This window comes from Aptenodytes forsteri, unplaced genomic scaffold (assembly GCF_000699145.1).
Source record: "Aptenodytes forsteri isolate BGI_AS27 unplaced genomic scaffold, ASM69914v1 Scaffold83, whole genome shotgun sequence".
In the NCBI taxonomy this organism is placed as follows: Eukaryota; Metazoa; Chordata; class Aves; order Sphenisciformes; family Spheniscidae; genus Aptenodytes; species Aptenodytes forsteri.
This window is the reverse complement of record NW_008795371.1, coordinates 4,568,641-4,582,494: the sequence shown is the minus strand read 5'-3', so window position 1 is coordinate 4,582,494 and position 13,854 is coordinate 4,568,641. Positions and strand designations below refer to the sequence as shown.

General features: G+C 41.4%; 1 protein-coding gene across 1 annotated transcript in view; it reads left to right on the top strand.

The window, feature by feature from the left end:
- Positions 1-832: 832 nt before the first annotated feature.
- Positions 833-13,854, top strand: part of GLCE (glucuronic acid epimerase) — a 39,286-nt gene continuing 26,264 nt past the window's right edge. The window contains exon 1 of the mRNA XM_009280404.2: positions 833-854. The gene's annotated coding sequence lies outside the window, so the exon portion shown is untranslated. The remainder of the gene's footprint in view (positions 855-13,854) is intronic.

Sequence of the window (13,854 nt, the reverse complement as noted above, 5' to 3'; positions counted from 1 at the left end):
ATCTAATTTCTATTTTAAGGAACTTTAGGCCACTGTGTTATGAAATACTGTCAAAAAAAAAATCATCTTCCAGCCTCCATAGGGTTTGTGCCTGTGGGATTTGATTAGGAAATATGCAAAAGCAATAAAGGAGATGGAAAAACCTTAGCAAATATTTTGGGACTGGCACACATACCATATAAAAAGCATTGCAGTGGAATTTGGTTAGTTAAATCTCTTCTGAAGCTCATTTAATAATTCCAGAGCCTCTGCTACCACTCAGATGTAGCCAGCTGTAATTTGTTTCAAGGTTAGTCTTTGACTTCTGTTTTATTAGCTTTTCAGTTTATATTCTTCCACTTGTGCAGTTTCTCAAGTGAAACTACATAATGGTTTAGCTAAAACTGGGATCCTTTAGATAGGGGCTTTAAATTGGAATTCTTCAGAAATGTTTAATGAAAGCTCTGCATGAGGCAGATGTCAGGATTTACTCTTCAACTGGGTAGGATTGTGGTGGGGAGAGCAGATTAGGCTCCTTTGCAGTTGATGTGCTGCCTAGAGGAAGTGACATTTATGCTCTTGATCCTTCAGTGATTCTGCATGTCAAGAGCTGAGCCTTGAAATTCGTCAGCAGTGCTGTCTTATGAGCAGACAGGACTGAATAAGAGGATTTTTACAGATAGAGGGGAAAAAAATTCAACTCTGATGGCTGTTGCAGATCCCTAAGTACTTCAATTTTTCTTTTTTTTTTTTTTCCTTCACATCTCCCCTGTAGGAAATCGGAGAGGGAAATCACTTTAAATCGCCAACCGATACATTTTTGAAGTTGAAAAATCTGAGATGTATTAGAATTCAGAGACCTCCCTTTGCTTAAGGTAAGAAAGGAGCAGATTCTCCCTGTTCCCTGCTTAATAAATGTCTGTATTCGGTTAACTCTCGGGCTGTAGTTTCTGTAATGTGTTTAAAATGTTTAGCCTGCTGTCGATGCCTGAATGGTTAACATTCATCCTGTTTAATAACTTGCAGCTGCAGAAGGCATATGGCTGTGTGTTTACAGGAGGTGTCGTGGCGATAACCAGGTTCAGCCTGCCCGGAGGAAGGGAAGCAGGCTGCTTAGCGTGGGGACTCCACCAGCTTGTTTGTGGCGCTCGGGCAGAGATGAGCTGGTTGTTTTTGTTGTACAGCCAAAGGGCTGTCGTGCCTAAAACCTAATTTTCAGAGGTTTTTATTTTTCCCCGTTTTGATGGTAAGTAAGCTCGGTAACTTCTGAAGGATGCTGGGGGGGAAATAGGGTACGGGTGGTGAAAAATCGCACTTTGGAGAGGTAGCAGTCGCGTGAATTTCATGAAAGGTGAGACTTGGTGAGCTGTAGTTATGTTACCATGGTATCCATAAATTACTCCAGTGTGAGTGCTTGTAAGTATCAATGGTGAATTATTCCAGGTAAGGTGGTGTGTGAGAACAGGTCTGCATGCCATTAGCCTGGCTGTTTGTTTTTATGTGAGAAGTGTGTTAATTACCTTCTTTTGTATGTTGTATGTAATTATCCATGCTGTAAGCACGAGCTCGGTAGCACAGAAGAGGCAGGATTTTTAACCTGTTGTACTTGCATAGAGGCTTTGGGATACTATATAAAATACATGTATTAAACTGAAGCTTGGCTTTCTGAGACTCCAACTTTCAAGTAGAAGTTTCTCCTCATGTTAATTTTAGTGATTATTTTTTGTACTTAAACAGTTTCTTTACTAGTTGTGGTATATCTTGCTGTGCACAACTTTAGGAAACCTAATTCAAAAGGAGAGATGCCAAAACTGGAAGGTAGAAAATCTTGTCTGGGGTTTCCAGCGTGCCTCCTGTGTCACAGCTGAAAGATAAAAGCTCCTTCAGAGCTGCTGTACCAGACGTGATTTCAAAGCATTTCAAAATGATTAAAGGAAACTTTAAACTTCTGCCCAATAATTAATACATGCTGTTCTTGTGTGTTTAATCTGAAATTGGTAAGTTTTATTTTTCAGGCTTTTGCTGCTGAATTTGTTCAGCTTGGGGTGAGTACTCCTGTGAATCTGCCGAGGTTTATTTCAGAACTTGATGTACAAACGTCAGACCTGCACTGGTGTATGTGATCTGTCATTTCCAATTACTTTGTGCAGCAGGATTGTCTCAGGCACAGAATGTCTTAAATTCTCTTGTTACTTTTGAATCAGCAGAAAAGAGCATCTGTGTTAGCAATTAAAAATCTTCAGTCAGAAGTAGGAAATGAATTTTTAACTGGACAGACAAACTTGTTTGGAAATTAAGGTGGTGTTTGCAAAAAAGCATCCATTTTGTGTTACTGCGCTGTGCCTTTCTATCCTTTGTGCAGCTGGAGTGAAAAACAAACACACTGAATCCCTTGTGGTGGGTTGTTTTTTTTTTTTATCAGTTGCTTAAAATGTTCACTCTTCTATCACTTGCTATATTCTCCAAGTCTACTCCTGAATTGTTTGACTTGTCAAACTCATCATCCTTCCCAGACTTTTTCAAGCTTAACTGATCACAGAATATGCTTTTTATTAACAACGAGGCAATAGAATCTGAGAGAATACTCCTGTTTAGTAGGGGAATAAAGTTTTGCTGCCAGGTTTTAAATATATATCCTCTTAAACATGCTTAGCAATCTGCTTATGTGAGCATTGTGAGTTTTTATATTTAAAGTGGAGTGATTTTTTTTTTCTTTAGGATGAAAGTAGTTGAAGATCTGAATTGTGAGGGACAGATGAAATTAAGCCGCAGAAGCACTGATGGCAATCTACAAAGCTTTAATGTGTTAATGTAGTCTAGGCATTATACATATTTAGAAGCAGTCTAGATTGAATCCTGGAGAAAAAGCAGAGTTATTCATAGACTCCTGTCTTGATCTTGTTTTCCTGTAAGTGATGGATGGTACGAAACAGTGGTTTGAAGGAGATGCTACAAATTATTTTGCTGCTGTTAGAACTGTATCGGATATTAATTGCCCCCAAGTTCAGTATTGATTTTAAAAAAAATACAGGGGAGGGTGGTAGGTGAAAGAACGATGTTTGCAAAACTTCCTAGCTTTGTGTAGACCTTTTTTTTTTTTTTTTTTTTTTTTTTTTTTTTTTTTAAATTTTTAAATTCTTTTTATTGCCACCTTTCCTTATTTTTTTTTTTTTTTTTTTTTTCTTCATGAAATATTCAAATTTTCAAGTTTGGTATATTGCTGTATTTAATATGTTTTAAATGACATTGCATCAGTTAATATGGTGAAGGAGAAGATCTGGGTGGACTGATAATTAATCTGCCAAGGGAACAGCAGCAGAGAAGCTATTGACATAGACTGAACAGTCTATTTTATACAAACAGGAAGCATTTTAGCATCCACTAAAAGGGTATTTTGATAGACCAGGACTGAGAAGCTTTCTGGAGCCATTGTCTCTATTCTAGCGCGTTGCCTTGACCCTGGCTGGAGCCTCTGGATGCCCTGCAATATAAAGTAATAATTCATAGGCTGTCAGTGGGGTTGAAACAGAATAAAGAGTGAATGCATTGAACTTCTAGATTAAAAAGGGACCCTGTAGCATCCAGAAGAAAATAGGTTAGTATTAATTTTATTTTTATGCTTGAATATAGAACAGCTGTTGGACAGAAACTTTAGGAGAATACTCTGTTCCTGGCAACGGGGGGATGTGGGGGTGTGTGGGTACAACTTCTTAAGGAAACTTGTACAATATTGGTAAAAACAGAATGTTTTGCCTGCGTGTTCACTCGTCTCACTCACTACTAGAGGCACCAGGTTACTGCAGGCAGGAGCAACCCGCTGGCTGCACCCTCGTGATAAATATGCCCGTGGATACCAGTTTGTGTCTTCAACTTCTGCATCACATGTAACATCTCCACGTCAGTATTGACTTTCCAAAGCAGCAAGGGCATTCTAGATTATTTTTGGAGGCTGATGCCCTTCTGTGAAGCCTTCTCATCCTTGTTGGTGGCCTCAATTAATGTTTCCGGAGCTGGTTGTTAAATTAGCTTTTTCTGTAATAATTCTGTGATGGTTTCTTATTCTACTTGTGCTTCAGTGGTAACTGTTCAGCTGTAATAATTAGGATGAAGTCTTTCTAGGTTGCTTGATCTATCATATATTTAAATAACTGAGTCTGTGCATCTGGGGCACCTGCTGAAGTTTAAGGTCCCCTCTATCAGTCCTCCAGTAAAACACAGGTGGCCTTTAGACTGCAGAGGAGCTTTAAGCTTCTCGTTTTATGTTTCTGCTTTGTGTTAATCAAGACTTCAGCTAACTTCTAACTAGCAGCATCTGAAAAACTGTCATTTCAGAAGGTTGTTCTGAACTCTGCTCAAACAAGGGAGCGTTTCAGTCCTGTGACCATGCCGGCGCTGGTGCTTCTGTGTGGCCACCTCCCAGCTCATCAGGCGCTTCCAGGATCTGATGCACCGTGGCTGGGTGGAAGGAGATCATTGCAGCGAGCCTGTTAATTGCTTCTCGAGTGACCTAGTTCCCTTGCTGGAAACAGATGCGTAAGCTTTCCCTTCCTCTTCTGTATTTTATGATTGTGGTGGAGTCTAGATTGGCACATCCAGAGCTGCTTCCCCAGCGGGGTGTTTTTTTCTTCCAAAGGACCAGCCTCTGTTTGGAAATTTCCACAAGCTTGGTATATTTTGTGTCGTTTCCCCACAGAGGTGAGACAGGTTGTGTTTCAGGGGCTGTGCCCAAGCACACTTTTTTGTAGCTACTGTGGAAATGTCACATCACCATATTTTATTACCCTAATGTGGGAATTCATTTCTCCAAGCAGATGGCAAAAGGTGGTTTGGTTAATTTGTACCTACTTGAAATAAGTCACTAAATGTGCGTTAAACCACTCATTTATTAGGCCAGAGCATATTACTGGTGGATAAGCGGTGATGTTAGGCTACAAGCTCAAAAACTGAGGAACTGGGCGGGTATCTGCAACTAAAAACCAGGCAAAATGTTAGACTGACTTACAGCTGTTGGAGCCTGCAAATAATCAGCCTTTACAAAGGAGAGTAGTGGCCATTTGCTCTGAGAAAAACTTGCCTCACCAAGAATTTTTCTAGTAAATTCAGCATTTTTCCTATAAAACCTCTCTTGTGCTACTTGCTTGCAGACGTGGCTCGTAGGGTAATATACATCTGATGGTCACTGAGATGATACCAGGTGCATGCTGGCCTTTATTTGCCCAGTTGGGCACGGTTACGTGCTGTACTCAGCCTAGTATTAGTCCTCTGTCATCGGAAAAAGATCTGCCATTGCAGTCAAAAACTGGTCTTTCAACCATGTCCTTCACAGAAGGTGAAACTACTTTTTTCTTCTTGGAGGGATACACCTGGTAGAAGGGGTAAAATAGCTTAATAGTTAACTAACACTAATTCTGTGAAACCTGCAACAAAATAGTGTTTGTTTTCTGCCCAACGTTTTGGGCTTTGTAAAGTGTGGTCTTTCATAAGCATGTGGTTCTTCTCGTGCTTTAGTAGGTACCAGGTGCAGCAGAGATGCTTGTTAAATTCTGCCGCTGTGTCCTCATTGCCTGAGGAGTTAATAATGCTCTGGGTGTCCTGACGGGAGGAGATCCCGCACTTGCTGCAGCTGCAAATCTTCCTTTATCTTCCTGCTGTTCCCGCTTTGGCAGAGTGTCTCTCAGCAGTGCCAAGCGGTATAAATTGAAGTGAAACTGGCCCAGTAGCCAGCTGAAGGCTGGGAAATATTGCCATGCCCTCTCTGAGAGTATCTTGGAGTTGTGTAAGCAGTTTCTCAATGGCAAGGGTTATATCTAACAGAACAAAAGGAAGCTGAGCTAACAAGAATAGCAAAAGGGAGAACAAAATATTTTTCGGTTGTGTGTATTAATGAGGCTATCAAAGCTGATAACCTGATGTGCCCAAATCAAGTTGTTGAGAGTAGCTCTTGCTGCAGCCTCTAGCAGCAGGTCCCGGCTGGCTCGATGGTGAGCCCAAACAGCTTTCTCTGGGCTGGGGCATGGACAGGCTGCAACTGGAGCATGGGGACCTTCCATCAACTGGGCACCTTCCTTTAGGTGGTGGTTGAGGAGGACCTCAGTAACTCCAGATGTTGATACCTGGGAAGGAGCGGGGGGGATATCCATCCATCTTCTCTTTGGCAAAGTGCTCCTTAAATTCAACAAGAGAAGTAGCACGACTTCCTGGTACTGCGAGGAAATGTTCTCGACGCAGCGTGTTTTAGTACATTTGTTGCATTATGAGGTTTCCATTAGTGCCAACTAATTACGTGGACCATGTTGCATTTGAGTTGCAATTACATTGACCGATGTACAATAATTAGCTTTAATACATGTTTCCCTGTGTAGGGGAGATTTAATTGCTTGCTGTTTTTTGACAAAGATATTGCTATTTTCCGTAATTGGGTTTCCCCTGTCTTCTGCAAGTGACTCTTGAGAACTAGCAACCACTCAAATAGGAAGATCAAGCCACCGACAATTTCTTTGAGATGAATGTGGCATTAGCATTCTCTCTGGCAGCTTTGCTAATGGCATTTTTTACATCTTGCTCACAAGCAAATGCTTTGTCTTCACATTCATCTAACAACGTTAAGCCTTACAAGCGCGTTTCCTGTAACGCAGTGCTAGCTCCAGCTAAAATGGAAATGCTTTTGGATCAAACTGGTTGGCCTGCAGTAACTTACGTTAATGGAGGTAGTCTGCTTACACGTCTTGATGGTTGCGGTTAACAAATTTTATATCAATCCATGTGTTTTCCGTGGCGGAGCGATGGCATGGCAACCCATAGCTCTGTCTGCCTTTGGCTGTACGACGTGGTGGGAAGACTGCATTGATGTCTTCTCCTCTGAAATATCAGGAACCCACCTGCTTTGTGTCATGCCCGGCAGCTGGTGGTGTCAGCAATGCAAAGGGCAGAAGTAACCAGTAGTTTTAGCTTTTCGTGCCTTTACTTGGTATCTTCCAGGCACCATCTTTTCTGAAAATTATCAGCGATGCTAGGAAAGAAGTCAAAACCACTCTATTTGCATTATTAGTCAATGCTTATAATGTGTAGAATAGAAACGCTTATATATGCATAGAATACTAAATGCTTACGTTTCTGCTTAAAATGTTTACTTTGAAAATTCTTTTGAAAATTCTTTTTATTTAAATTTTCAGTAAAGCTGCTAGCACAGAAATGCTATGAATCACTTTATCCTGTCAGTATATGTAGTCTCTTGCTGCAATGCATATTGCTGAATGTGTTCAGTATAAACAGTATAATCAGCGAAACTATTGTTAATGGTTAATTGCTAACTGGATCTTTGCATGTTTGCAGAATTTTTTGGCAATGCCATTGCCAGTTGCTCAAAAGAAAAACTCCCCACAAAGAACCCACTTGTGAGTAAGTTATGCTTGCAGTGCTGCATCTGTCAGTGGCAGACCTATCATTAATAGTACAAACTTTTTAAAATAACTAAGATGCAACAATAAAGCCACAGCAAATATTAAATACGTACTAAATAACTTGTTATAACATTTCAGATAATGCTTTGAAGTGTATTGCTAATAAACCATTTTTACAGTGTCGTGATCAGTTCCATCTGTAGAGTGATTTAAGTGTCTTCATCTTAATAGCTCTTTTGCCTGTAGCGATGTTATATGGTCAAGATTAATGATGAGGTATAGTATCATTGTCAGTCTCAACACATTTTTCTTGATATATTTTCATTAGATTAATGACCTCATTGTAGGATAGACATAACTTGTCCATAAAGCAATCGTTGTGTTTGTATGTGGATAGATTGATAAAGCTCTCCTCCCTTCGTCATTGTTCTCCTTTTTCTTTCAACTCTGCATTTCTTGTGTTCGTCATCTTGCAAGTTGGTGAGCAGGGAACCGGGATAAACTGGTGCTGTGCGCGCTGACTTTCACTGTGGTCAGTCTTGTCAAGTATTGAAGTTTTCCTCTCTGCCGTTCAGTGGAAAGTAAGGTTTTGAGGTCAGCTCGTGCTGTTTCCGAATACTCTCGTCTGAATTTCCTATTTCTGGAACGGAGCTGAGTGTCTGAACTATGAGGACGTTCATAAAGTCTCTAAAAGGGAACCTGTTGAGTGAATTTTCATCAAGTGGAGATTTCCTTAAGCTTGTTGAGTGCTGGAGGCTTCATTCTGAATATATTTAGCTGAGGTTAAACAGTTTATATTTTCTTGTATTTTTGGTAAAGATATTTTCATTTTGGTAAAAGTTCTTCCTCCGAAGAGGCAAAGCTATTCAAATCTTAAAACACTTAAAATTTAACCTCTCTAACTATTTGCGCAATAGTTAGAGAGTTCTGGTCTCTATAGATGCTCAGGTCACTCTAATTTTTGCCGTTCTGGGATGTAGTGAATAGTGCTAGTTGTTTGCTGTGAATCAGCAGGAGTTAACATAAAACACTGTCATCAGAGGGTTGAACTGGGATGTTAAAATATTGTACTGCCAGTTTAAAACTGGAAATACTGTCTTTTTCTGAAATCTGTGCCGCAAAACCAGGTATTTATAATAACGTAAAAATAGGTAAAACTAGTGCAGTTTGTATTTAGATTAGCACTTTAGGAACTGCTGCTGCAAAATGTGCTCTTTCTTGCTTTAACAATAAAAGGCCTTCTAGGAAATCTACACAAAAGTATTTCAGGTCAGGAGGTAATATTTAATTGACTTATCTCCTCTTCTTCCCTGCTTCCTCCGTTAATGAGTTGCACGTTTCATGGTTCCGAATAGATGGTGTGGAGAGGAGAGAGAAGGTCAGTGCTCGTTGTGTAACTGGATTCTTTGGGAACCTTCCTGTGCAGTATTTTCTGTTCAGTTTAAGTATCTGTAACTTGTGTCTTTGCTGTGGAGAATATCTTCTGTGTGGGTTTTAAGTTTCTGCCCCAGTGTCTTAAGACAACACTTTCTGCCATTGGAAAACGTGTGGTTTTGGGGAAAAAAAAAAGCATCAGTTTAATCATAGACACCTCATTGGCTACCAGTCACACTTGGAAGGTCGAGGGTGCTGATCTGGAGTTAAGCATAGGAACGTCCTTGGAATTGGGTTCATCTTCAGAATGACTGTGAAAGGGTTTTGGGTTGGCTTGGGTTTTCTTGCTTGCAAACAGAATTTTTGCACATGCTGATCGTTTTGGAGATACTTCGTAATGAAGGAATTCTGAATTATATTGGACTTACTTAAATTTTAGGCTGTTCTTAAAGCTTCTTGAAGTTTGCTTTGCTTCTCCCCAAAATAACTAACTTGACTGCATCCTTCCTGTTTGTTCCTTCTTTGAAATATTCCTTGCTATTAAGCTTGTGGTAGCAATGCTGCCTACCTTTGTGGGGGAGAGGAGGCACTGGGCTTGTTGATGTTTCACAGCAGTTTATTTAAAATAGAAAAATCGACTCCTACTTCTGCAGAACAGAACTTGGGCTGGAAAAAACAGGTAAACCACAAAACTGAGCTTCTTTTAGCAGTAGGAATGGATGCGTAAAGTGGTGATGATTTAACCTATTTTGGAAAAGAAGAGAATATTTTCCTGCCGGTTCTGACTTGCTGTCCCAATGCATTATACGTGTGTGTTTGTATGAATACATATTCATACATTATTTATTGACGTGGGAGAGGTTGGTAGTTTACTGTCCATTAGATTCAGTCTCAGAGTAGTGATCAAAGACCACACATCTACCGCAAATCATTCCCTTTTACCTGAAGCGCCGGGGGAGATGGAGGGAGTTGTGGCCTCTTTCTGCAGGAAAACAACTGAATAAGAGAACTGCCTTTATCCTGCGTGTTTCATGTTAATAGCTGTTTTTTCATAAATGGAATTCTATAAGAAGTAGTAGGTAAATCTTGGGATTCTGAGGGTTTACATTACACAGCTTCTGTGAAAACGTCCCTGTCTTCCAAGGATATTGAATGCATCTTTGCTGATTTAAATGGGGCTACTCAAAGTATTCTGTGTAAGCATCAAGGTCTAATTTAACTCTTCTGCCCTACCAACAGGGAGCTAGGAGGACTTGGTCTGCAGCAGCTCTGGGCCGATGCCTGCCTGGGTTTCAGCAGGAATACCGGTTATGTAGATATAGCTGCCGACACCTCAATTCCCCGCTGGGACCGGGGAATTGCTTGCAGGCTTCGGGCAGTGACTGTCGTACAGGCACGTGGTAAAAATTTGCAATCCAGAAGTGAAATTGTGTTCTTCCTGAAGTCTGTAGCAAAACTCCTGTAGGTTAATTTGTGTAAAATAAGATGCAAGAAGAGAGCAGAAGAAAAAAATTTCAGTTGGGGAGGTGGTGCAGAGAAAAGTCAGGAAGCAAAGATGTTTAGCTGAAGTTGTGCACATCTGCAGTCTGTGGTGGTAAAATTGGTCTGTTCCTTTAACCATGTTTCCACCAGAATTCCACAGCATTTTGATTAACTTGCATGACAAGTTGCAAGCCAATAAAAAGTCTAAAATAAATGCAGCTGAAGAGTCAAAGGTTAAAAAATGTGTGCTGATTTCCTTGAGGTTTTGTTCTGTGGTATGGCTTTTCTTAAAACAAACTGCCTGCTTGCCTGGGAAAAAGGGTAGAGCATCGCTGAGCGTGATCCTGCTCCCAGTGAAATGGTATTTTTGACTGAAGGAGGCAGTAATCTTCTCCCCCACTAGTCACTTTTTAGAAGTATTTGGTATTTTAAAAAGCAGAGGAGGTTCAGCGCCAGGTTACCCATCCTGCAGTGCCGGGTGATAATAGTGTGATAGGTGCAAGGGTTTGGATGGGCACAAACGTAATCCAAAAGCGTTACGTGCAAGTATGTCTGACAGCCAGGTCGTGAGCTCAGCTAATCTGGGATGTTCAGAAGCATTTAGGGAGGAGAGTTAGTTAGGAGAATTTATTGACAGCAGCTGCTTGTATGCTGAAATAGTTTAAAGACCACGTCGTTGGTGTAGGGGCACCACAGCACCCTTGAGCACGAGAGTCTTTACTCGATGGCTGCATGATGTTTAGTCTGTCCTCCTGACACTGAAGGTATTAAACCCCACAATCCCAGCTGAACAGCAGCTCCAAAAGCCGCATCCCACATTTTTTTAATGCAGAAATCCAACTGGGAGTATTGCTGGAGGGCCTGCAGCTAAAGTTAATCCAATCAAACTAAGAGCCCGTAGGGGAAATAGAAACCATCGTGTAGCCGCAGACCAAAATCAGTCTGTGCTTGTTAGGATCGAGGTTATTCCACTGCCAGTTATTTCCCTTGAAACGCATGAAGTATCTGTTGTCCGTGTCTTTTGTTTAATGATATTGCTAGACACGACGGTTGACGCTAGGGTTTTTTGCATGAGACTGATCCCAAGAAGAAAAGCAGAAGGATTATGTTGTCAAGAGCAGTAAGTTCGGGTTGCAGCTTTCTATTCTGTGGGTGGCTCAGCATTTAGAGGTTGAAGAAATTTGAGTGCCACTTCTTAAAGAATAGTGAGTATTCTGTTATAAGACTGTAGTTTGGTGTATTGCAACAGGAAGAACAACTAACATCTAGCTTGAGAAGTGGAGCCAAAGAAGATCGTTAGAGACTCCCTCTGGATTAACATTGACTGTAAATGCGCATTTGGAGCTGAGCATTGTCTCTTCGTAAATTCTTTTCTTTCCTGAGTATAAGAAACTGCAGTCAAGACATCTTCAGTCTCCTAATTATTGAGGTGGAAGCGGGGAGGAGTCTTAGTTACAAAGGCTGATGGAGAACAGAGTTTCATAAGGAAGAACTGTTGTGTATAGTCGGGATGTTTGTGTAAGTTTATAATTTCTGGGGTTTAAGAACTAGTTTTATTGCTATGACTTAAGTGGCCCAGCACTCATTGCAGTTACTGCATAGAGAGCGAGGTGTGATGGGAAGGACTGTGCAAACTTCATTGAGAAACTACTAATCTTTCATAGCAAGCCGAGGACTTTGCATGTAGGCAAAGAGCTGCCTCCTGCACATGGACGTTATCAAAAGCCTTTTCTATCCAAATGGAAATTACGCAAGCCTCATCTTCTGAATCTATTGTGAATCCAAGGAGTTTGGAGTGATTTCATCTATTTTTCTAGCCTGTGAGAAGCAATTCAGTGCAGCTGTCCCTCCAGCTCCCTCCGAGGGATCGAGGTCCGGTGCGTGGGAGGGCGTGTGGCTTCCTGCCCTGGGAACCCCCCCAGGAAGGCTGTTGGTGCGCTGCTGTGTGGCGTTGCTTTCTGCACAGAGAAGAAACCATCAGTCCCTCCTTTGCAAGGGTCTCCAGGACCCCCTGAGGGCAGCCACTCGGGAGAGCAAAATCCAAACCCTCCTCATCCCAGCAGAAGTGGAGTGGTCCCTCTCCTAATTACGAGAAGGTGGCAGGAGGCAGCAAAATCAGACTCCGTTGTGCTCCCACAGAAGAGAGAAATAGGTACGTGGCATCTATGAGCTAGCAGGGCAAGTCAGAAGAGGCTTGATGTCCAGAGACGGACCAGTAGATAATATTTGACACTTTGGAAGCTGCTTGCTCACTTCCATCTCTTATGTTCCAGGATATCCAGATGAAGTCAAACTTTTTTTTCTTTTTTCTTGAAAGGCTGAGGCTCTTTTCTTTTTCAGGATTGAATTAACTGTGACTTGAGGTTGAGCTAGAGAAGGGAAACTTGCTTTGTAAGAGAGTTTGAGAGTTTAATCGATCGTTAGGACTTTTTTGTTAGCTGAAGTTAACCTAAATTTGAAAACACAAACTGGAAAGATACAGCCACCAGAATGTACACAGACCTCTTTTTGCCACAGTACAAAAAGCAACTTTACAAGCCTCCACTTTAAGCTGTTAGACAAACTGAATAGAGCCATTATTGTAACATCTATCCTCCATTAACTGTTTCTAAATGTTGTAAAGCACAGTGAAATAATTTTTTTTTCTTATTTCAATACCATTATTACCTCTTTACTGGTGAATGACATGAAAAAAGGAGTTTCTGTAGGGGAGGCATGGACACACTTCTGCAAGGCTGCCTCTCCTAAGGACAAACCACTTAAACTTGCTGAAGTCCCATTAGACTGGGATGAAATTAAATCAGCTGCTCCAGGAAATGACATAAATATTCCATAAAAAAAACCCCTCCAACAAACAACTTTGATTGTAACAACTGGTTTTGATATGCAAGCACTGGAGCAGAGGGTGGGTGTGGGTGTGTGTGTGTGTAGAGATTGGAATGGATGAGACCTGGCCTTGAAGAGGGCGCCAGGGAACGTGCCTTCACAAATCGGTGGTGTGGATGTATCCCTGCTGCTGCTCTCTGAATCGTCCGTGTCCTCCTGGGGTGGTACCCGAAGCGGGTCAGTGTTCTGGCTGCATCTGCAAAAATGCTGAGCAGAGCAGAAGGGTTACTTCATGTCTTGCAACTTGTAAACCGTTTCCACATGTCTACTCATCCTGTCGTGCCTTTTTTTTTTATGACAGCTGGCTGGAATTTAATTTGCAATGCAGTATAACCTCTAGGTACTTTAAAAAAAACAAACAAAAAAACCCAAAGCCATCCCATTTAGTGGGACAAATTCTGTCTTCTCATTGTGCAGTTGGTTAGTCCTGTCTGAATAACTTGAATTTGTTGAATTTTTCTTTTCCAGACCACTCTCTTAGTTTATTAAGCATCCTGTTTTCCACTGTACTTGCAATGCTGTCCTAGCTTTGCACATTTACTGGCTGATGGAGACAATAACCACTGTTAATAGAAAACATTGAACAGAAACAGGAAAGTCCCGCAGACCACGCTCCGTGCCCTTCCACTTGATGCTTTAGCTGGTGCTCCCCTGGTAGCTGGTGGTCTCCAGGAGCGGTTGCTCCCCTGGCCCCTTCTGCACCCACCGGCTGGAGCAGCCACTCGTGCACAGA